Consider the following 23,419-nt stretch of genomic DNA (forward strand, 5'->3'; position numbering starts at 1 on the left):
GAGCGTTTTTCAGACATCATGCCCTTTCTTTATTGATTCCTAGATCATAGAGCCTCAGAGCACGTTGTGCAATGAACACCCCTTTGCAAACAGGAAACTAGAAGGTGGCTTCACCTTGTGTCCAGACGGGCAGGAAGGCTCTCCAGCCCCTGAGAGGGGCCCCCCCCCGTCCTGGTGGTGCCTGGGCTCCGGATCCACGCGGGGGCCCCGCAGTGCCTGTCATTCGGGGATTCTGCCCCTTCCCGGCTCTCAGCAAGCTAACAGCTCCCTCCCGGCTTCCATGTCCATCCGTATAAGTAGCAGAAAAATTAAAAACAAGTGAAACGCACTTAAGAGAATGCCTCCAGGAGTTAGCGGGTGCCCTGCTGAAGACAATGGGTTCCTTTTGGGGTCTCTGTGATGATCAATTATTTATTGAGCCCTGATTATGTTCCTGGCGCCACGAAGACAGAAAGGAGACAGGGTCCCTGCCCTGGGGGCTCCCAGGGAAGAAGGGAGAGTTTGTGGAGCTAAAAAAATGTTCCAGCTGAAAAGACAGTGACGCGTCGTGGCTAGAGGCTGCTCTATGCCTTTATTAGATCTTTACTTTTAATGATGTTCATTTATTTTTCTGATCTGAGAGGTAAAGGAAAGTTTATAGGAATGTAATATATTGCTACAAAAGAGAGAAAAAGTAAAATCCAACTCTGGTATTTTACCGCACATACGAAAAGTCTCCTTAGTGTGTAACTAAAGATTTAATCTGAATATGTACTCTTCAGATCTGCCTGGATTTGTCCCTCACGTTATATCACACGCAATTCTCTGTTCCATGACATCAGAGGCATAAACATTCCATCACGCAGACGTGCAAGGATTCCCCTCCTGCACGACCATAGGGTTGTTTTCTCTATTTTGTGCTAGTTTGTTGGAATAACATAAAAACACCTTGCCATAAACATCCTTACTCGGGAGTCTTGGATAACTTTTGTGATAATTTAAGTGCCTAATGGGGAAGCGGAACTTCTTTGTTCCTAAGCCCAAGTTGGAAGTAAATCCCAAGGTTTCCCAGGGTTCCGTGTGCAGGGGTGAGGGTGAGTGTGAAGCGTGTGCAAGCCCCCCGGGGCCACACGTGGGCACCGAGAGCCGTCACCCCGGGAGGGCCCTCCCCCCGGTACCTCCTCCCAGCTGGTGGGTGGGGGCACCTGCGGGATCCCACCTTCCAGCCTGAGGAAGCAGAAGTAAAGGGCATGACTGCGGGAAATGTAAACCATCCAGTGAAAATTAGCTTTTAAAATATAGCAGCTCATATGTTCTTTTCTTGTGTTTAAAAAATGTTTATTTACTTAGAAAGAGAACATGGGAAAAGCAAGGTGGGGGTGGAGAGAGAGAAAGAGAGAGAATCCCAAGCAGGTTCCATGCTGTCAGCTCAGACCCCACTCGGGGCTTGATCTCACGAACCGGGAGATCGTGACCTGAGCCAAAATCGAGAGGTGGACGCTTAACCGATTGAGACAGCCGGGTGCCCCCTTTTCTTATTTTTTAGCTCAGTATAACAAAGTGTGTCTTCCCCGGGGAGGTCCACGAGGCTCTGAGCTCCTTCCAAGAACAGACACTCCACGGAGGGAGACACCAGCCTCTGGTGCTTCCGTCTCCTCCCGAGTGACGAGACACAGGGCCTCCTTGGGGTTGCCTGGGAGGGAGCCACGTCACCAGGGATGTTTCTGTCTCTGGCTCTCCCGTAGCAGACAGAAGAGTGGTGGGAAATTGCACACCTCCGGCTTGAAACGCGCATCTCACTAGAGCTGACTGTTCTAAGAGACCAGCTCCTATCGTCCTAAGTCCATCTGATTGAATATAAAAGCTCAAACTTTCAGCCTGAAAGCTTAATATGGAACTGTCCTTCTGCAGAGTTATCCTTGAACGATGGTCCGCAGGTGTCTTTTCCTATCAGAACGAGCCGCTCTGGCCCCGGGTCTGCATCGAAGGGGGCAAATGCACTGTCACAGCCACATCTTCTTCCAGAAGAAAAGACTCCATGTGGCTTCACAGTCTTTAGGCCCTTCGTGACAGATCCTGAGGAGGTGACACATCTTGATTGCATGTAATAGAAAGACAACTCAACCTAGATTTAAGACAAACATTTTCAAATAAATGCATTGGTTCATTAGCAGAGAACTCCGGGGGGGTAGTGTGGGGTTCAGGCACGGGTGCCTCCAGGACCCCCCTCTCTCCATTATTGGCTCTGACTCCACGGGTCTGGGCTCCTTTCTTGAAAATCTCCCACTGTGGCAAGAAGTTGCTGGCGGGTCCGGGGTGGCACCTTCACACCTCCAAATCCACAACAAAGAGCGTTTCACCCCTGCTGCAGAGCTGAGAGAGGAGCTCCTACCTTTCCTGTGAGTCTTTATCCCCCCACAGCCTGTACTTACATTTAAAACGAGGCGCTGCTACAGTGGCTGCATAATTGCCCAGGACCTCGGGGTGCAGACTAGTGTTGTTAGATCTAGATGATTCTAGGAGCTCTGCGAACCGTCGCTTCATTCTACTGAGCGTCCGCGGAGCTATAGAGCCGCGGATTTTCCCAGCCGTTTTTCCAACAACTGTCAACGACTCTTACGACAACTGTCTTCACCTCCTCACGCATTCGCCTGCTTCCCTGCTCCCGCTCAGATCAGCTGGTCCTGTCTCCTCTCTCTCCCGCTCAGTCCAGTCCCCTCCCCGAGGAATCTGTCGTTGAACAAATGTGCAGAACGAGGCGCCGGGGCGTTTAGGATGCTTTCAAGATACAAGTGAAGAGACGCCGGCAGGGCCACCTTCCCGCGTGACGGGCACTGTCCTCGCGGCTCGGATGGCTGCCCTCGCTCCCCAGACGCTCGCAGGGGACCTGAAGCCCAGTGGGCGGCCTCGGGCCACAGGGGAGCCCGGTGGTTTCCCCGCTCCCTCCCTGCCGGCCCCTCACACAAGGTCCACACAGAGGTGCTGCTTAGGTCAAGAAAGGTCAGAGCCCAAGGTCATCCGAGACAACAGGAAGTTTGGCGCCCCTGTGGAATCCCAGGGGGACAATGACAAAGGAAGGTAGGAGGCGCCCTCCTGACAGCACAGAGGCCGCAGGTGTGCAGTGAGTGAACCATACTGCACCTGCTGGGTGAGCCAGAGCCACCAGGACTCAGGAGGACGAGGCACAGCCACGACACGGCGGCATCTCCACAGCAACACAGGCTCTCCCCCCCGGACTCGGATTTCATGGTGACAACCGTTTGTTATCAGGGTGACGCCAAGGTGAGACCCAGGGGGATTTTAGCCCCTGTCCATTCCCATCACACCCCCAAATTCACCCCCAATAAGCAGAGAGAACCTCTGGGAAAGAGCAACAGAGAAGCCCCCTAAAGCCCCTTCTGGTCCAACTGCCTGAAGCTTCTTCCTCCGTACGGAAAGTCTGTAGCTGTGTGCCCTCGGGCTGGCTGCAGAACCTCTCTGAGCTCCATCTCCTCTGTCCAGGGAGGATAACGGTGGTGATGCTCTCCGGAGCTGGCAGCGTAAACCGTGAGATGGTGTGACAGAGCAGCCCAGCCCGACAGCACCTCTGGGGAAGCACTTGGGGGGGAGATGTTCTTGCCAATTCTCTCTCGACTCCTAAAGTGGAAAAACAGAGCTGTGCCCCCCCCCTCGTGCTTCCAAGAGGAGCAGCGATAGTGATGTTGACGGTCACCCCGTCATAAACTCCACGCAAGGACAGTCATCAGGAGGGGACACGGGTGGATTCTCTCCAGCGAAGGTGTCAGGATGAACGAGGAAACGGAGTGATGTATAATCCGAATTGGAGACTGACCTCCTCTGCTAGCTTCCTGTCACCGGGAAGAGGCCAACTCCAACCTGCCACGTGCTTAGTGAAGCAGCTCGGAAAAGTAGAAAGTGAGCTGACGCCATGTGGTCCAAGCAGATGTTCTCGGCATCAGTGGGACTTGATGAGCCCGGGAATGTCTGATTAAAGAAAAGAAAAAACGCTAACAAAGCCTGGGCACAAAGGCACCGCCCCTATTGGACGCAGAAAACACAACCCTGGTGCCCGCCCCTTGGGACATTGGCGACATGTCACGGTGGTCGGGGACACGGCGTCGGACATGAAGACGCTCCGAGGGGTAGCGGGAAGTGTGGTGTGCCGGTGGAAGACGGGCTGTTCCCACCTGTGCTGAGAGCAAGGACCCCCAGACCCTACCGAGCACCGCAGTGCATCCGCTGAACCTCGTAGCAGTCAGCCGCTGTCACCACTAAGCTGCGTAACAAACCGCCCAAACTCAGCTGCAAAGAATAACAAGCATCTGTGTCTCATTCTCAAGTCTACAGGGCTGTTGGGTCCATCACATCTAGGCTGAGCCTGGCTTCTTTTCTGGGCTTCACGCCGAGGGGTGAGTCCAGGGCTGCCGCACCGCATGTCTCCCATCTTCCCGGGACCAGTGAAGACCAGAGCACGTTCCTAACCCTAACCCTAGGCGAGAGCACAAGAGGGCAAGACCAGCTGTGCAAGCACGTTTCAACCCTCTGCCCACACCGCATCAGCCGAAGCAAATCACATGACCAAATTCCGTGTCGATGACACAGGAGACTTCCCACCTAGAGGGACAGCGCCCAAAGTCGTCTGACAAGGGGCATGAATCAAGGAAGGAAGATGGGAGAATAAAGAGCAGTGATGTGCAACAATATAGGCTCCCAGGGGCGCCTGGGTGGCTCGGTCGGTTAAGCGTCTGACTTCGGCTCAGGTCACGAACACGTGGTTTGTGAGTTCGAGCCCCGTGTCGCGCTCTTTGCTGACAGCTCGGAGCCCGGAGCCTGCTTTGAATTCTCCGTCTCCCTCTCTCTCTGTTCCTCCCTGGCTCGCACTATGTCTCTCTCTAAAATAAACAATCGTTAAAAAAAAATTAAAAAGTATCATCAACAACAACAACATAGGCTCCCAAGGGCGTCAAGCCCCATCCTGGGCATATTTCCAAAGACACAGAATCCTGCACCGTGGGTTTTGGAGCAGCATTTCTTTTCTCCCTGCACAGATCTCCACATCTGTCACACAGGGGTAAAGATGTCACATCAAATCGTCGCACATTCGTTTGTTTCAAGTTGAAACAAGCAAATGCCGGAGAAGCGTTTAGAGCAGGGCCGGGCACAGTGTGGACAGAAGCTACTCTGAGCTCTTAGCAGTCCTGTCGACGCTCAGGTGGTACAAACCCCCTTGAATGTCTCATTGGAGTGTCATCCCCTGGCAACTTACATGTGCTTTTCCTCGACAGTCAGGAAAACTGTCATGGGGTAGAATATCCTGTCTGAGGAGCGCAGAGAACAGGTTAGGGCACTGGAGTCCCAGCCCCAACCCCCCTCACCCCCACCCCATGGCTGTGTGATCTCCAGCATCACCAGCCTCCCTTCCCCATCTGCAGAATGGGTATCCTCAGCCTCGTGTCTGGGATGGTCACGACTCAATGGGCTGATGTCTCAAAGCGCTCAGCACAGCCTGGCCCGGGGGTGGGGGGGGGAGGGGGGCGCCAGGAGGGGCCGGTAGAGAGAGCACTGAGGCAGGACTCAGGAGCTTGGCCTCGGCTCTGCCACCCGCTACCTGGGGGTCCTGGAAAGTCCCTGTGCGTCCTGAGCCTCGCCAGTCCCGTAGGCCCAGGAGGGGACTGCACCAGTCAGGCCGCGGATGCCCTTGCAGCTCTCTGGCGTCCTTGACCCACGGTCTGCACACACTTCACCAGACCCCGGGCCTGGCAGGCTCCCACAGAGCCCAGGGGCGCCCTGTTAGCTCGGGGCGGGGATGCATTTCTGCTACAAAGACCGCATTTCACAGACAAGATTTCCAAGGGTTTTCTTTTCGCGGAGTGCTTCTCTCTCGGCGCTTGCGGGCGATTATTTACACGTGTCCGCCTGCGGGGGCCTCGCAGAGAACAAATAGGGGATCATCCTCTGCAGGCAAAGCCTTGTTCCTCGGTGCTCCCGCCTGGCCTGGGGCAGGCCTCTCTTGAGCGATGTCCCCCGACAGACCCCACACCCTGGAGGGAGACAGGAGCCAGCCAGGAGCTGGGCCAGCTCTTCCCGGGCCCACGATGGGCTCCTGGCCACCCCAGCTTCCCGTCCCCCCAGCAAAGCCAGTTTCCATAAAGCACCTGTTTCCATAAAGCAGATCCCACCAGCCCACAGTGTAAAAATCACAAATGATAAACACCACTTAACTGATCACACAAATAAGAGTGAAGTGTGTCACCACATCTAACTTGAACAAGTCTTTGCTGGGACGTGTGGATGGTCGTGAATCCCACCCCTCCCCTGCTCCGGGTTCAGAACCCTGAGGACAGGTTTGGGGACCGCAGGGGCAGTCGATGAACCTCACCGTTACTCCTGAGGCTGCAGGGAGCAACTCGATCTTGGGCCGCAAACCCACCTCCTAATGCCACCTCCAGGAAGCAGTCTGTCTGCAAAACCAGACAGACAGGACCGGGAAGCTCCCCGCCAAGTCGCCAACTCCGTGGGCCTGGCTTGGAGCTCTGATCCATGACTACAGAGGAGGACACTTGTCTCCCAACCCCAAACCCCGGAGCTGAGACGGAAGGGAAGTCAGTCCTCCGCGATCCCCCAGCCCGCTCGCCACGCACCCGCCGCCCAGCCCGGTCCTGCCCATCGCCACCCGCACACCACGCACCCAGCGGTCAGCGCGGACTTGGTGGCCGGAAGCCACAAGCGTCTGGGCGAGTGAGGGCCCAGCTGTGACGCGGCTCCTGACGAGGCCCCAGCGAACCCAGACCCTGTAACTCGCTCGTCCCCCGGGCTTGGACGGCCCAGAGTCATTGCAGGGACAATGGCATTCAAGTACGTGAAGCTCATGCCCCGCCTCGCCCCTCGATGCCTCCCTCCAGGACACATGACACTGGGGTGACCCAAATTCTAAAAGGGCCCTCGAGCTCAGCTCTGAGAAAGAATGACAAAGAAATGACATCGACTCAGACGACCCCCGGAACCCGTCTTGGCTCAGAGCGGCCCCTGCCACCCTGTTTCCGGTTCCGGTTCCGGTTCCGGTTCTCTCCGGCCACGGGGAGGAGTCAGGGTTCTCCCCGCCCCCCCCCCCCCCCCAGGGTGAGCGGAAAGGGTCCCGAAGGCAGATTCCCACCCAGCTCGGTGGCCCCAGGGGAACCGTTTCCAGGGCTGAGCAGCGAGGTGGGGTTGAGTGGGATGACGTGCGGTTCTTGGGACGGAAACTCGAACAGACATCGTGGGTCCTCGGTAACCGTCCTTGGGACGTACTCGTGTCACGTCTGACCCTCTCGCCCAGACCGACCCCGCTGCTCCAGCCGTGAGACGGAGGGAACCGGCCTCGGGCTGGCCTCACAGGCGCGGACTCGGCGACCCTGACCCGGGGAGCGCCGGCTGCAGGGCTGCTGGCTGTTCCATCAGGTCAGAAACCACGTGACGGGCACGACGTGCTGAGGAATCGCTCCTACCTCCTCCGGAAGGAATTCCTGGGAAAATTTTAGATCCACGGTGTGACCTTATTTCGTCTTGGTGAGTGACAGACACACCCTGGCCACTTGATTGTCTGTGGTCCCCACATCCGTTGCAGCTTCGACCCCTGTGTCCCGCAGAAGTCATCACAGACATCGATGCTGACACAGAACTGGTGACAGGTGCCAAGTGCCAGCAAATGCCCCACTTTGATCACAGCTTCGTAAGCCCCAGGTCATTTTTGCTGCGATTTGCTCCATCACATCACGGGCCCATCAGGAAGAGCCCATCAGGAAGAGGCAGAGTCAGTTCTAGGGCATCGATGATGGTCGTTCTTAGTAAATCGGAGGAGGCGAAGATCCCCCCCCAGCAGGAGCACGGAGCCCATGCAGACGTGACCTGGGACACACCCTGAGCCTATGCTTTGCGTGAGACCGTGTTCTGTCTCCGCTCACCGGAGACAGGAAATGACAAACGTCGGCTGATTACACCCAGCGGGGCCGATTGACGATGCGATCGGCCAGTTCAAGCTCAACTTGATGTCTCATCATCACCCGTCAGGAAGCCTGCACAGAACCGCAGGTGCGGGCTCGGTCCAAACCTGGGAGCAGCGGTTCCATCCAGGGGCGGTCTGCACCTGGGGCACACGGGGCAATGTCTGGGCACAGTTTTGGTTGTCACCACATGGAGGGATACAAGTGCATCTAGAGGGTGGAGGCCAGGGATGCTGCTTAACAACTCACAATGCACAGGACGCCCCACGACGAACCAAGGCGGGTCCTGCCCGGAATGTCAACAGAGGCACGAGTGAAAAGCCCTGATTCACAGCCACGGTCAACATTTCATTCCCTGGACGGATATTGCCAGGAATGACACACAGCTGGTGGTCCGGCTTTTCATCGGGCACCACGGGCATGAATTCATGCGCAACGAAAACCATGCATAAATCAATTGTTTGCTCTCCGGCTTCATCCTACTGTAATCTTCTCCTTCCCACTTTTATTTTTTGTCACTGGAGAAATAGTGAAAAAATAAAATATGCTGGAGAGCCGATAACAATTTTGTTTTCTTCAATGAAAAAGAAGTAATTTGGAAATGACGCATGGGAAGCTGAAAATCAGTGAAGGAAGAAGACGTGGGCTCATCAAACGGGCATCGTCCCAGAGAGGGGCAAAGAAAAGTCTCCGTGAGCCCTGGACAGTCGCATGAGTCAGCACGCCCGAGTGAGGCAGGGGCAGAGGCCGCGGGAGGACCCAGGGAAAGCAGGGCTGTGTGAGGCGAGTCAGAGCTTCCCAAAGTGCAGGCCATGCCTCCTTAGTGGAGCCTGAGATCAGTTTCATGATGCGATGCTGACCAAACCAGCATTTTAAGATGTGAAATAACAAAACCGAGTAGAAAATATCAAAGGGTATAGCTAAGGTAAATACTGTTTTGTGAAATGTTAGTTTCATAGCTTATGTGTGCATGTGCATGCCAGGTCTTGTAAAATATATTTCTTACCATGGGTTGTGGGGAAAATGGCTTGAAAAACACTGGACTGAGGGGTGCCTGGGTGGCTCAGTCAGTTAAGCATCCAATTTGGCTCAGATCATGATCTCATGGTTTGTGGGTTCGAGCCCCACATCAGGCTCTGTGCTGATAGTTCGGAGCCCAGAGCCTACTTTGGATTCTGTGTCTCCCTGTCTCTCTGTCCCTCCCCCACTTGTAGTCTGTCTCTCAACAATAAATAATAAACATTAAAAAAAAAAAAAGAAAAACACTGGTGTGGCTGAAATGATGGAAGATTTGGCAAGAACTAAGTATCTGTAAGTGATTTTGTAAGTAAAAAAAATAAAGGAAATTACTAACTCCAGGGAAAACAAAAGATGCAAAGGAAAGAAAATGCGATCATATCACAACTGACTTTGCAGTGAATAACCTCTCCCTGGTCACATGACATAAATGTGGATTATGACTTGACTGAAACTGTGACTGACCCATGGAGGGGGGTGGGAGGCATGGTGCAGGTGGAGTGGAGACCTCACCCCTCATCTAGGGGGGCAGAGAGATAACAACACAACATAAAAGCTTCATGAAGGTCTTACCGTTCCAAGATTTGGAATTAACTTGCAGAACAGCTAAGGGAATGATTGTGGATGTCTCTGGGAAAAGGTGGACAGCGAAAGGACACAGTCCATAGTGTTTCACTCAGTGACCACGTATCTCTTTATTTCAAAAGATCAACTCCAATGCGGGGAAACTGAGGACCAGTGAAGGTGTGGGGAGATTGTCAGAAAGAGCCCAGGGACCCAGGTGGATTTTGCTTCCATGACTGACAACAGCCTTACACAAGTCCCTTCCCAGCTTTTCACTCCAGTTCACCAACCCCTGAAACGGAGGTCGGTCCACATCGTGTTGACTGTTGTTCACCCTGTGGTCTGCATCTTACTGTGACATAGCTAGAAATTTGGAGCCAACCCACTTTGTCTCCATGTCAAGCAACATCAGCAAAATGAGCACAGTGCCTGGGAGAGCCGCATCAGGCAGTGTGCTGGATTCCATCAGTGCGGGTGGAACATGCAGGTGGCCTTGGGCTCCTACAGTGACGAGGTCCTCTTAACCATGACTTACGGACGTGCTCATCCGTACCCCTCATGATAGTGTCAGAAAAGATCCTCTCCTAAAAGGTTAATTTTCACAAAATGCAGGATGCAGGCCCCTGGCGATAGAGTCCTGATTTAGGGGAGTCCACAGAAGCAGGACAGGTTACTGGTGGTGCCTCAATATCTATCATCTTGTGGAATATTAGAAGTCCCAGTTTTCAGGGCACCTGGGTGGCTCAGTCGGTTAAGTGTCTGACTTCGGCTAAGGTCATGATCTCGAGGTTCGTGGGTTCGAGCCCCACATCGGACTCCGTGCTGACGGCTCGGAGCCTGGAGCCTGCTTCGGATTCTGTGTCTCCCTGTCTCTCTGCCCCTCCCCTGCTCACGCTCTGTCTCTCTGTCTCTCAAAGATAATAAATAAACATTTTTAAAAACGTAAAAAACTAAAATAAAAAAGAAATCCCAGTTTTCAGCCGGGCACGTGGCATTCCAGACCAAACCCAAATTTCCCACCCGATCAGGTGCAGCTGGAGAGCTCCTCCCCCACCCCCCTTTTCCTCCCTCCTGCCTAACGTGACCCACACATTGCACCAGGTGAACGGGAACAGCGACCTAAAGTGGCAGAGCAGCGAGGGAAGAAGGTCCAGACACCCCCGTGGCGCCGCCCCCCCCCCAGCCTCCCACCGAGGCTGCTGCCCGGAGGGAGACTAACTTCTGCCTCGTTCAGCCACTGGCACTGGGGTCCCTGCACCAGCCGGTGGACCAAACACCCAGAAGTCAGGGGGTGCATTTTGTGTTTTGACCCTTACCTTTTCACGTCAAGGTGAACTAGGGGGAGAATCCCAGCTTGTCATCCGGCCCGTGATGCCATGAGGACGGGGGAGGGGGTGGAGGCAGGGGGTACCGTAACGCGTGAATTTATTTAAGAAAACCCGGGAGCTACTTCGGCATAAAGGAGATCTTCAGTAAGATAATGACACGGCGTTACACGGTCTGGCAACGATTCTGAAGGGGACCCCGAGGGACCAAAGCTTGGGAAACTCTGTGCCTGACAGAGTCCGTCTCCTTGTGGCTCCGTGGACAGCTGGTCCCTTGCAACCACGTCCACTTGGAAAGGCGACCAGAGGGAGCAGCAAAGCAACCAGGGTCAGGGTCAGAGGCACAGACGTCCCCTCGGGAAAGTGGGAGCAAAGCACATGAGGATCGGGAAGCACTGAGGCCTCGGAACCTCTGGTGACCATTCCTGCCTGTCGTGGGGCCTCAGCACAAAGCCCCCGGGTGCCTGGCGGGCCCCAAGGTCCCCGACCTGCAGCTCCGATATTTTGCCACATCACGTCCCTGCAAATTCTAGCTCCGACTTTGCTGTGCGTGGTCTGACCTCCGAGGGTCGCTTTCTGAATTTGCTCGCTAAGGCCTCTGCTGCTGACCCTGCATTAAGCCCCTGGTCTCCCTGCCTGCCCGGCCCCCCTCCAGGAGCATTCACACAAAAGGTCTCATTGTCCCCTAGCCTCAGACTCAGACGTGCTCGGGCCTCGACTTTCCACAAACGCCACCGCCTGCCTCGGGTCAGAGGTCACCCCCAGCACCCTCTGCGCCCTCAACTGATCCCAGCTTGCCCACAGGAAGTCCGGGCTTCGCAGAAGCAGAGAGTCCACAGTGGACTGGATACAACGTAGATCAGGACGAGACAGTCCCATGGGCTCCTCCAACGAGCGGGAAGGTGAGCTTGTCCCTTTGTACTGAACAGCGCTCTTTCCCCAAGCTTAAGGGGACACGCATACTTTATTGACTGCGTCCAACGCCTTCTGGGGAGCAAAGGGGAACCCCCAAAGGGAAGCGGTGTCACCCTTCGCTTCGGCTCGAGACTTAAGATTCCCTCAATACGTATCCTCAAATCTGTGTGTGCCCAAGCGTGTTAGAGCCAGCCGTCCCCGTGACCTCGGCGAGTTCCTTAACTTGTGGAGACAGTGATCGTACCACCCTGAGTGCTTGTCACAACCACGGGAGACACGGCACGAAAACCCGCGGGCACGGGAGGGCACGAAACGTGGAGCCGGGTCCACGCTGGCTTAGGTATTCGGGAAGACGTGGCCTCCGGCTTCTAGTCGGGGGAGGAAGGACAAGCCCGTCTGAGCTTAAAGAAGGACACAGACCGGATCCCCCCGTCCAGCCGGGGCTCCGTCGTCTGCAAAGACGGGCGTGAGGGCAAAACGGAAGCTCCACGGACACCGCGCAGAGCAGGTCCCTCTGCTGCCCAGACCTGCACCCCCCTGCCCTCGGCCACCCCGGGTCACCAGCCAAAGCCAGTCTGCTGAGTGACCAGTCCGCCCACCGAGGAAGCCGCTCACTGGCATGAACCTGCTGACGGGCCAGTTTGCTCCAAGCAGTGACACGAATGCCTGCAGCAGAGCCTGGAAGGGCCCAGGGGGTGTGACCACTGTTAGAGCAAAGCCCGGGACAGGGACAGAGGCCGGCCTGACCCCGCAGTGGGGAATGCAGAAAGCTGCCTGACCTGGGCATTCTTACATTAGTTTTGAAGGCGTAGGCGTTTTCCCCAGTACCTCCTGTCTCCGCCGGCCGCCCACTAGGAATGTTCTCCAAGGCAGCCGCCCCTCGCCTGGCCCGCGCCCTGAGCAGGACCTCAGTGAGGCCGCGAAGCCAGGAGCCCCACTGTGCCCCGGGTGGCCCCGCGTGTGGTTTGTGCAAATTGACACGACTCAGCTGCACTCGGTGGAGAGAAATCTCCAGGCTCCTCTGTGGACAGACCTGGATTCGACCGTGGAAGTAAGTAAGGCCCCTCCACCCGCTGGCGTCGTGGGGACTCCCAGCCCGGAGATGTTTTCAATGTCTCTCAAAGGGCTGGGACTCAGGAGTAGCTAACAAGTTACAGAACACTATTCTCCGTTCTCCGAGACTCGGTCTGTGAAGCCGAGCACCGATCAGCATGCTGCTGCCACCGAAGCCGACTGGTGAGGAAGGATCCAGAAGGTGCTTTGCTGTCCCCTGCCCTCAGTCACAAGAGCCCTGGGACTCAGCAGGACCTGAATGCTCCCTGAAGGGTCAGCTGGAACCGGGCAGCTCTGTGCTGGGGGCAGAACTGAATTGATGTAAAGAGCCTGGTGTTGGTCAGCAGCCTGGGCGGGGCTGATGCAGGGAGGGAGGAAAGCGGTTGGGGGGGAGCGGTTGGGGGGGGCCCTCCCCCCCCTCCCTGGCGCCCCAGGCCTCTCCCAGGGCCAGAGGCACCAGCCTGCTCTGCCTTCCCCGGGGCTGGTTCAAGGCCCTCCCCAAGCTCCCCACTGGGTGAGTCCAGGGAGGGAGGGGGGCGGGCCCCTGCCCTGGGCGTGGGCGGAGTTCTAGAAACCAGGCCTCAGTCCCCAGCCCAGGTCCCCATTCACCCCAGCTCAGCCACTGGAAGGGGCGTCCAACGTGCTCTGCTCATCTCAGCGGCCCTGCTGGGCGGTTTCCATGGTTCCCAGTTGGAGAAGAGCTCCCAGGAGCCCCGGGGCACAGGGTGACAGGCGCTGCCCCAGATCCCACGAGCGAGCGGCGCACAGTGTGACATTAATGGATGGAATTAGCAGCCTCGCAGCGTTAACGAATCTCCTCGTGGAGACTGTGACGTCTGTTTGGCAAAAGGGATCATTAGATGTGTGCAAACATCCCAAGTGCCGTGGAAGGGCCTCGGGCGCTGACAAATGATAAATGAGGAAATTAGAGGTTTGGGGAAAATGTAAATATCGCCCTCTGTAAGTCCGTCCCGTCCCTCGGCAGGGAAAAGACGTGTCCCCGGAGCTGGGACCCACCCCTTCCGTCACTTCCCCACCTGGAAAGTGCCTGGGATTACTGCCCACGGCGGGCCCCTCCTGCCCGCGTCCGGCTCTCGCGGGGGAGGACAAGGCCGCGCTTTCGTCCGGGTTTCCTCTGAGGCTGTTCTCAGCCTTCATTTCCTGATCGTCCCCTTCGGAGCCATTTTAGACATTCGTTTCTGGGTCCCTCGTGAAACGTTAACGCCACAGAAGCGCCACGCGGTGGTTTGTGTGCCGCCGCGTGTGCCCCTTTGCTCCTCCATGATGACAGTGACATCTTTTCACCCAGAAACCACGCTCTGCCCCCCTGGGAGCAGCATCGCCCGGCGGAGAAGGCGTATTCTCAGCCGTGCGTGCGCGCGTTCCGTCAAACACGCGCAAGTGCGCACCTGGTGCCCCCTCTGGGCCCCGGGGACGCAGCGGCCAGCACGGCAAGTGGCCCTCGTGCGGGGACACCGTGCGGGGACGGCAGACAGCGACAGAGCAAAGTGTGACTATGCCCCACAGCCAAGAATATCGGGAGGGGAGCCGGGAATGGGTCCCAGGTTGACCAGGGGGCCCGCCCGGGCAGGCTTGGCGCGTGGGGTGCGGCTGGAAGCGGGGGCCGGTTGGGGCGCGGGGTGCAGCGAGAGGGAGCGGCAAGGGTGAAGCCCCGAGACGGGACAGTAGCCTGAGTCTGCAGAGCAGCGAGGAGGCCGGTGTGGCCGGAGCCAAGTGGGCGAAGGGGCGCGAGGGGGACATGAGGCCAGAGGGGTGACAGGTGATGGCAGGGAGGAGGCGACTGCTCTCGGGACCCTGGATCCCTCTGAAGACTAAGGCTTCGACTCTGAGCGAAGCGAGAGTCACTGGGACCAGACCTGGTTCACACTTGAACGGGATCATCTGGCCGGGGCAGGGGGGGTGCGGGGCAAGGCCCGGGGCAGGGAGACCGGGAGGCGGACGAGGTGAAGGCGGCCGGAGCCAGGCGGTCTTGATCGAGGAGGTGAGAGGAGTTGGGTGGAGCCGGAAGGACAAGCTGCCCGGGGAGGAGAGGAGTGTGGAAGGAAGGAGGGAGGACGGCGCCCAGGTGTTGGCCGGAGGGCTTCGAGGGCTGCCCCAAATGGAGACGGGCGAGCCCGTGGGCATCCCGAGCTTTTGGACTCCTGTGCCCCCGAGCAACACCCTGCGGAGGGTCAGAGGGAGCGAGGGTGAACCACATACTTTGTGGAGCCTCTGCAAATTGAAAATGTGCTCCAAAGCAGGAAGTAAATGCCATTAAAAGTTCTAAACTAAGAAAGATTTTTCTTTTCTTCTGCAGTCTCTCTTGTTCACTATTTAGTGGGTATGGAGGTCCTCGCGGGGCAGTGCAGACTCACAGGTCAAGCTCCTAAAAGGTCAGAGTGTGGAAGCAGTCCCTGGGCAAGTTTATTCTCCTCAGCAAATTCTCCAAAGTCACATCTTTTCAATAGGTCTTTATTAAGTTTTTTTTAATGTGTATTTATTTTTTGAGAGAGAGAGACAGAGCACGAGCCGGGGAGGGGCAGAGATAGAGGGAGACACAGAATCGGAAGCAGGCGCCAGGCTCCAGGCTCTGAGCTGTGAGCACAGAGCCGGACACCGGGGTGAGAGCCACGAACCGTGAGATCATGACCTAAGCTGAAGTCGGACGCCCAACCAACGGAGCCACCCAGGCACCCCTCAATAGGTTTTTGAAAAACCATGTTGGAATGAACAAGACTACAATGAAAGCTGTTAGCAGAAGCCATAAGAATTGTGGGACGGATGCATCAGCAGAGGGACTGTGAGGCCCCTGGACAGGACTCTGGGCTAACAGAGCCTTTGTGTGGGCCCAGACCTTCCCCAACCTACAGCAAAGCCCCGCCCCTGTCGCGGCCCCACCCACGGCCTGGGCCCACCCCCAGCTTGGCCAGGCCCCCGTCTCCGCCTGACTCCCAGGTTGGCCCCGCCCCCGGCCACACCTCCTAAGCCGGCCCCACCTTCCAGCCTGGCCCCGCCCTTGCCCTGACCCTGCCTTTAATATCTCCTAGTTCTAAGCAGATGTAATGCTCCAGGCCTGTGTCCTCGCTTTGGTGGCACGGCCGCCTCCGGCCCACCGTCTAGTGTGGTTGGGAAAGGCGGGGCTTTTGGGTGGCCTGGCAGAGGCTTGCAGACACCTTCTCTGTGGGCCCCAAGTAGTGAAGAAGCAAAGGTCCCCCCCACTCAGTCATGACTGCTTGGTGGCCTGTCAGGGATTCCACGGACAAGAGTATACTAGTGAGGAGAAGATTAATGGCAGAAAATCTGGACAAGGAGGGGCACCCGGGTGACTCAGTCAGTGCAGCGGGGGACTCTTGATTTCAGCTCAGGTCCCGATCTCACGGCTAGTGAGTTCGAGCCCCATGACAGATGCTGCACTGACAGCTCAGAGCCTGCTTGGGACTCTCTCGCTTCTCTCTGTCTCTGCCCCTCTCCTGTCTCTCTCTCTGTCTCAAAAATCAATCGATAAACATTTAAAAGAAGAAGAAGAAGAAGAAGAAGAAGAAGAAGAAGAAGGAGAGAAAGAAAAGAGAGAAAGAAAAAAGAAAGAAAGAAAGAAAGAAAGAAAGAAAGAAAGAAAGAGAAAGAAAGAAGAAAGGAAGGAAGAAAGAAAAATCCGAGCAAGGAAAGGCGAAAACAGCTGTGGTGGACCCTCCCTGAAGAGCACTGTGCTGTCACAGTGAGGAATGAGCCAGAACCTGGAACCCAATGCACACACACGTTAAACACAGATAAACACAAGTCTGCATACATGTGTACATGCAGCCTGCATACACCCACATGCGCACAATATGCACACGTACGTACATGTACGTACTCTAAAAGCCCACAGAGTCACTCTACGTAACACAGAGTAACTCTGTGACCTATACACATACAGGCAGAAACATTTATTGATCGAAAGCCTGTAGAGTCCATCTGGGAGGCTGGGGCCCCTCCCTTTTCATTGCCTTCCCTGCCTCTGTTCCTGGAAGCACAGAATGTTCCCGCTCCAGGGTTTCTGCCCCTGCCCCCCATTCCCACCCCCCGCTGGACCAGCCCTCCGCCAGGTAGACTTCCTGACCACCCACCTCCGTTTCTTCACCCTGCTCTGCAATTTGTTTCTTCGTTCTCTGGTTCCTTCAGTGGAATGTCTCCTCCGTGGGGGCTTGGCATAGGACGAGTACTCAATAAACATTCGTTGAGAGGATAAATATTACATATTTTACTTGAGTAACCACACAGACAAGTGCATAGAAAGAGCCCATGCAAGGGCTTTCATCACACCTAGCTGGTAACAGTGGTTGTGTGTGGGCAGGGAGAAGCTGGGCAGGGGTGGAGGTGGGGGGGTGGGGGGGTGGGGGACTGGGGGGGTGGCGGGGTCAATCAGTACTTGGGCTTATCTCTAATGTTTTGATTTTCTTACATGGGGAAGATCCTTATGTATTGCTTGGGTAATGAAAATTAATTTTAATTAAAAAATCAATTTCATGCAATATCGATTTCACAGTAAAGGAACAAAATTTTCAGTTTCCATGATTGAGATGTCTGACATCAAACGCTCCGTCATCCTGAAAGAACCAATTTCACAGTAAACAGACACATTCTGGTGCATTAATAATAATAACAGTAATAACCAGGACATCTGTTCCTGCTAATGGCCATTCAGGGCTTTGCTGATTCCAAAGCCTCTGCCTCCCTCATTTGATTCTTATGACAACGGTGCAAGGTTGGAGAAGAAGCTTGTGTTTATTATCATGATCCTAATCACTGTCCCGCTTTTGCCAAAGAAGATGTGGTGACTTTCTCCATGCCGTGGGGACCTATGGGAAGTTTGCAGGCAACTACTCGCCACCCCCTTCTTCACAGGACTCTGAGTGTCCCGCCCCAGTAGTCTAGCGAGCCTGGCCCGGCCCCAGCTCCAGGAGCGTGTGGGCCATGATTGTCCTGACCAGTCAGCTCGTCTCACTCTTTGGGATGTGGGATATGAACCTTGGTTTGTTCAGAGACGGGCACCTGGCCTGGGTGGGCACTGAGATATGTGCCTGGGCTCCCTGGTTCTTCCAAGGTTCCCTCTGGGCAAGGTAGATGTGGATGCCACTCTAGAAGGACTACAGCCTTATCTTGCTGCCGTGAGAGATAGCATCCGAAATCGGCACTGGCCCTTGAAAGAGAGAGGCACCGAGGGAAGTTCAGGGAAACTGAATCACTGCTTGATCAAATCATTCCTGAAGCCTTTTATCTCCAGGATCTTTTAAGGCTTGAGGCCATCAACCCCCTGTTGTTCAAGCCTGTTGGCACGGAGTTCTCTCTTCCTTGTGACCACAGCCTTCCGTCTATCTGCTCAAGGTCACAGAAGAGTAAGGGGCAGATGATTAAAGCAATTCTTCCCTTGGGTGTGATACATACCTTCTCAGAACCAGCTTGGTTCTCGAAATCTAAACGTTGGAGTGAGAGGAGAGGCCCTCAAGCTCACCGAGCTCAGCCTCGTGAGCAAAGTGAGGCGGTGAAGAAGAGGTGGGCCCAGATCACCGGGGAGGGGGCAGGGCTGGCCCTTCTGCAGCTGGTTGTTCACGTTTCCGGGTTCACACAGCAAGAGGCAAGACACGGAGGGCTTCATCTGCCCGTGCAGAGTTCGTGTCCACACACGCAAAATGAAGTGGCAAACGTTTGCGGTCCTAGACTCTGGAGTGATAAAATCTCTGCTCCAGGGACGTGCGCGGTTCCGATTACCAAAGGGGGAGGGATTCTGGTATTCCGTCCATGTGGAATTTCGCTTTTCTCTGCAAACTCAGATGACTTCATTTTTTCTATGTGATACTGTTGTTTGGGTATAGATCTGCACATGTTCCCACTCAAAAAAAAAAAAAAAACCTTAGGGGTACCTGGGTGGCTCAGTCGGTTAAGCGTCCGACTTCGGCTCAAGTCGTGATCTCACGGTTCGTGGGTTCGAACCCCACGTCGGACTCTGTGCTGACAGCTCAGAGCGTGGAGCCTGTCTTTGGATTCTGTGTCTCCCTCTCTCCCTGCTCCCCCACCCCCGCTCACACTCTGTCTCTCTCTCTCAAAAATAAATCAATGTTAAAAAAATTTTTTTATAGAGGGGATATAAATGCAGAATACATTATTGACATACATTTTACGTCCACACTCCCTTTGGAATCTACTCTTCGGGGATTTTGTTCTCACAGTTGCTGCCTGTGTGTTGGGTCCTCTCTTCTCCCCTACTTTCCTCCTAAGACAAAGAGACGGGGACTGACGTACCCCCTCCTGGTTCCCTGAAGCAGGGCCCTGAGAGGCGGACCCCGCGTTGGACTTGGCCGGCGTGGGCACAGCGGAGGGCTGGGGGGACGGGACGGGAGACCTGGCAAGACGTCTCTCTCCTGGGCTCCACAACATTCATCAAGGTAACGGCAGCCTCTTCGAGTCCCCGCTCTGGCGGTAAAGACTCTGTGTTGGGACCTTACGGAAAACGCGACCGTGCTTCAGGCCACCGGAAAATGCCTTCGGTTTCTGCCGAGCTGTTGGCAGTGAGAACCTAGTGGCCGGTTTGCTCGGTATTCCCCGTGTTCCCTCCTTCCGAGGTGACGCTGACGTCCACTGGCTTCTCCCGGGCTGACAAGAGCAATTTCCAGTCCGGCGACTTGGAGGAGACGTCATCTTATGACGGTTCATCCGTAAAACCGTCATGCAGAACAGACTTCAGGGGAAATTGAGGAAAACCTCCCGTGTACTTGTGGTTACAGGCAGGCGTCGGTGAAGACTGGGGGGTTTGGGATGGAAGAGGTCCCTACTCAATCCCGACGCATCCTGTACCTGCCGCGCGGCCCCAGGGAGGACGCTGACCCGGGGACATCCCTTGCCTGACAATGCCACTTACCTAAGCGAGTGGCTCCTTCCCTGCAGAGGCCACTGACCGAGGAGGCCACTCACCTTCTCTGAACCAGTTTCTCTCAGTTCGAGGATTGTCTCAAAGGTTCAAAGTCAAAGCAGACTGAGGTCTCGCTCCTCAAAGTGTGGTCCACAGACCAGCACACCTTCCCCACAGGGCAGCGCACCGAAAATGCAGACTGTCAGGTCCCATCCAGGTCCTACTGGGGGGTCCGAACCTTCGCCAGCCCCCCAGGTGGCTCGCCTGGGCCCTGGAGTGGGGACAACCGCCTGGGGGCACCGAGCAGGCCTCCAGGTGCACGGCCCGCAGCCCGGACGGTCTGGGCGCTTGAGTGTTCGGCCGATGTCTCGCTTAACAAAACTGTTCCTCGTGCTCTCTCACAGCGTTCGCACGGGTTCACACAACTTCACAGTTTACATGAGGTCCGCCGAGTAGCTCCCCCGGCCTCGCCCCTGCTCCCGCATCCGGATTGTGGCCCGGATTCTGCCGTCGGACAGCCCCCTTCTCTGTAGAGCTTCCCCTTGGGGCAAATGGAACCAAACAATCAAAAACAGGAAAGAGAAAGAAAAGAGGAAGAAAGACCAAGAAAAGGCGACTGTCTGTCCCAGCAGATCAGGAGCCCCGAAGTCCTCGTCCATCCCGCTGCGGGGAAGGCAGCAAATGTCCCCTGGGTGCATCTGCTGGGCGGTGGGGGCGGGGACCAGCCCCACCGCGTGGCCACAGAGCTGCAGGGGCGGCGGGCACACCTTCAGGGCACCGCTGCCCCGGCAGGTCCTCAGACCTCAGGGATGGATGGCCACAGCGCGCCTCGGGGCTCGGGAACTGGGGCCAGCGCAGTTACTGAGGCTCCTGTGCCACAGGTCCCTGTGACGGGGCTGCAGCTACAACCACCTTCCAGTCCTGAGTTTGGGGACCCTTCCCCCACGCTGATCTCTGGGCCCCTGGAACCGATACAACCATGCACTAATGCACAACCTGACTGCAGGGAACCCTGGTGTCCGGTGACCTCCTTGAGCCCTCAGAGCAGCCCCCTCTTGGCCTGTCCCACCACTTATCCAGAAAGCAAAGGGCCAGTGGCACTCCAGACCCTGATCCGAGTGTCCCCTCACTCTTCCTGACCCATGGCAGGCAGGACGTGCAGGGCTCTGCGGAGCACAGAGCCCCAGCCCAACCCCAGCAGACAGCCTCACCCCATGCGGCCCTTCCACGAGGGCCGCCTGTGGCTCTGAGCCCCATTTGGGAATGGGGCTTGGAGGGGACGGGGCTGCTCCCTCTCCGAGAGCTGCTGTGAGTTTGCAGGAGACAAAAATCTCCAGACGGAAGCTCTCACCACAAGAGCTCACATTCTAGAACTCAGCCAGGTTCGTGCACAAGACACTGGGTGTGTGCAAGGCGGACGTGGGGTGGGAAGCAGAAAGGGGTCTGGGAGAGTGGGGGCTCCGCTCTGGCCCCACAGCTGTGGGGCAATAGCCGGGGATGAGGGAGGACCAGGGTCCTGGGTGGTCTTCGAGGACTGACCTGAACAGGACAAAGGTGGAAGTGAACCAGCCTGCGGGCCTCCGGGGAGGCGATGGCAGGGCAGCGGCTGTGAGTGGATGGGGAAAGAGCTTGGGGTCTTGTCAGGGGCCCCTTCCCTCCTGCCTACATGGAGGAAGCATGGTCTGCAGAATGTTCTGTGCGGTTGCCGCATCCGTGGAGTCCAAGGAACGCAAGGGCTGCCTGGTGGGCCAAAGCATCCTCCGTGAGCGTTCTCTACACCCAACAGAGGGGCAACCTGGGGTCAGCCCCTTCTGGAACGTTCCCTCCAGAGGCAGTTGCCCGTGGATTCTCATCTCACAGAAGACAGCATCGCTCAGAGCTCCCGGAAGCGCCATCAATTAAACGCCACCGAGGGCAGTTCTGACGCAGTCTGCAGGAGGCAGCCGGGCCAGCGGCAGGGCCGGCGTGATTTACGGCCCCTGCTTTCACAAACGCCGCACCGCCTCGGCTCCCTGCCCTCGGGCCAGTCACTCCGGAGTTTAAGAGTAATTAAGAGAAATGATTCCTTTTTATAGCCAGTTCTTCTTTCTCTCAGGTACAGAAGTGGTTCTGGAATAAAAAGCCATGAGACAAAGCAGCAGGTGACTCTGGCTTCAGAGAAGGGACACCTGAAGTGAAGCAGGGAGAAAAGGCCGCCTGCATCAGCCTGGAAATGAAGGGGAAAAAGGGGAAAAAAAAAATGCCTCCGGGCCCAGGCTCCTCCGTGGGGAATGACGAGGTCTCCTTCTGTCCAGGGCCACTCAGAGCCCTTTTCAGCATCCCTGTGATATAATTAGTGCTGACTTCACGGCCTCGGGTGGGCAGGGGGCAAGGAAGGTCCTCAGATGGAGAGACAAAACCCAAGCAAGCATTTCCGGAATAAACAGACAAGGGGCCTCATGTCCCTTGAAGGACCAGGAAATAGACCTTCCGGCTCCGGCATGACACGTAAGGTCCTGTCACTTATAACGTGGACCACTCCAGTGACCAGATCAGAAGTGGAGACGGTCTACTGATGCTGTTTCCAACCCAAATCCCCAGCGTCCTTATTTCCTTATTTCCTATTCTTCGTGTAGAATGGGAAAAAGTTACAACAGCCCGGCTTTCTTCAGACAGAACAGTCTCTTTTCTTTCCTTTCCTTTTTTTTTTTTTTTTCACTTCTGCTATAATAATATGACTTCGTGGAAAGATTATATTTACCTTAGATTTTCTTCATTCATTCAGACCTGTTGCATTCACTGATTCCCCATTTTCTGAGCAAATATTTATGAATCACCTTCCCTGGGCAATGAATGGACCACCAGAGCCTTGGCCTCAGAGGGTGAAGCTTTTAGTATAGGAGACACTACGAACAATCACAGAAAAAACAAGGTGGACAAAGAGGGTTTTGTGGAATTTCTCTGTGGGGAAAAAACTGAGAGTTGAAAGAAAGCAGGGAATAGAGACCACGTTAGACAGCGAGATCAGTGACAGCCTCTCTGGAGAGGTGACTTTGACCCCAGATGAACACAGCAGATTCCGGCCAGGCAGAGGCCATCAGGAGAGCATTCCAGGCAAAAGGCACAGCACGTGCAAAGGCCTAGAGGCAGGTCTGGGCCGGACAAGGAACGGAGAGGGGGCCGAGGCCTGGGGCAGTGGGGGCCGGTGGGTGGCAGAGAGGCAGGAAGGGGGGCACAGGCCTCCAGGGACAAGGCAATGCCCTGGGGTTCGCGAGAAGAACAGAGGGAAGCAACAGGCGGGGTGTGTACGGGGAGGGGCGCGTCCTGGCTGGTTTGCACCGCTCGGCTGCCTGGTGGAAGCTTTTGGGCTGGGCAATCGTGGAAGCAGGGGGCAGGCCGATCCCCAGGTCTGCGAGATGTGTGACCTTGAGCAGATTTCTCTCCCCCGAGCCGCCGTCCTCATCTGTGGAGTGAAGGAATCACCACTGAGAACACAGTAAGATGTCGCCCGTGGAGGAGCCCAGCCCACGGCGTCAGGGTCTTTCTGGAGCTGTAACGAGAGGACACTGGCCTCCCCAGCCCGTGACCCGGGGTGACCCGGGCCTGGATAAGCGCCCCTCGTCTGCCAAGTACACGCGCGTGGGTAGCACAGCCCCTCTCGCGTCCTTCACTCACTCTGTCACAACCGCTGGCGAGGGTCACTTGGGGGAGGACCAGGCCCC

This window comes from Felis catus, chromosome A3, assembly GCF_018350175.1.
Source record: "Felis catus isolate Fca126 chromosome A3, F.catus_Fca126_mat1.0, whole genome shotgun sequence".
Classification (NCBI taxonomy): domain Eukaryota; kingdom Metazoa; phylum Chordata; class Mammalia; order Carnivora; family Felidae; genus Felis; species Felis catus.